Source organism: Charadrius vociferus, unplaced genomic scaffold, assembly GCF_000708025.1.
Source record: "Charadrius vociferus isolate BGI_N301 unplaced genomic scaffold, ASM70802v2 scaffold158, whole genome shotgun sequence".
Taxonomy (NCBI): domain Eukaryota; kingdom Metazoa; phylum Chordata; class Aves; order Charadriiformes; family Charadriidae; genus Charadrius; species Charadrius vociferus.
The window spans coordinates 515,175-516,591 of NW_009661372.1; the positions used below are offsets into that span (position 1 = coordinate 515,175).

Consider the following 1,417-nt stretch of genomic DNA (forward strand, 5'->3'; position numbering starts at 1 on the left):
AAACCTTCCCCTTCTAGCTGGTCATAAAGTAATTATCTATTAGACACACTTAGCATTTTTATTTTACCTATTATAACTCACCTGCTTGGGAAGCCGGAAGAGAGAATTTTTGTAAAATATATCCTTCGCCTGACTCCATGTTCCATCGATGATGATCATGACAGATGGATTAGCAGACATGACAGTCACTTCTTCCAAATTGGTTGCTTCAGCTCCAGGATACAAAATTAGAGTATTGGGACTTCTGCACACAGTTGCTAATTCAGGGTGCCTTAAATGCACAGACACACAAAATGAAAATATTAAAAGTTTTACTGACAAATACATACTTCCACAGAATCACAGAATGGTCAGGGTTGGAAGGGACCTCTGGAGATCATCTAGTCCAACCCCCCTGCCAGAGCAGGGTCACCTACAGCAGGTTCCACAGGACAGTGTCCACGCAGGTTTTGAATGTCTCCAGAGTGGGAGACTCCACAACCTCTCTGGGCAGCCTGTGCCAGTGCTCTGCCACTCTCAAAGGAAAGAAGGTCCTCCTCATGTTTAGATGGAACTTCATATGTTCAAGTTTGTGCCTGTTACCTCTTGTCCTAACACTGGGCACCATTGAAAAAAGACTGTTCCCATCCCCCTGGCACCCTCCCTTTAAGTATTTATAAGCATTAATAAGATCCCACCTCAGTCTTCTTTTCTCCAGACCAAAAAGACCCAAGTCCTTCAGTCTTTCCTCATAAGAGAGGTGCTCCAATCCTCTAATCATCTTTGTAGCCCTTTGCTGGATCCTCTCCAGCAGTTCTTCATGAACTGGGGAGCCCAGAACTGGACACAATACTCCAGATGTGGCCTCACCAGGTTAGAGCCTTTCCTAGAAAAACCGTAATCTGAGCATTTAACTCAGACACACCATTGTAGTTCATAAAGAAACACCACCTGGTGTGTTTATATGACATAAACATAAATGAGTTCAATCTAATAACAGGAGAAAAACTGGCTTAATAACAGCAATAGAATCACAGGAGATTAAATTTTACCTTCAAAACTTAAATCCAAGACTCCTGTGCCAAAGCAACACTCAATTATCCACTAAAAAATTCCTGGAAAAGTAGTGTCATACCATTCACAATGCAGCAACAGAAACCTATGCCCACTAATGTTATTAACATTGTATTACAATCTAGAATATTTTTATTAGGGCAGGAACAGCTGTAGTAATTGTATAACCGCAGCTTAACCCCTATTGGCAGTTGATGTTCCTAAGGAAAAAAACAAAACAAACAAAAAAAACCCACCAACAAAAAAACCCATCAAAACCCACCAAGCCACACGTGGTCAATATTTGTTCTGCTTAAATTCTAAGGAACATTTGCCAAAAGTCAGAAAGCTTTTAAAATGGTGGAGGCCAAATATGCAGGAAAGA

At 41.0% G+C, this 1,417-nt stretch overlaps 1 protein-coding gene across 1 annotated transcript in view; it reads right to left on the reverse strand.

The window, feature by feature from the left end:
* The window catches only part of DTWD2 (DTW domain containing 2), a 65,528-nt gene that overhangs the window by 33,516 nt on the left and 30,595 nt on the right, over positions 1-1,417 (reverse strand). The gene's annotated exons all lie outside the window — the stretch shown is intronic.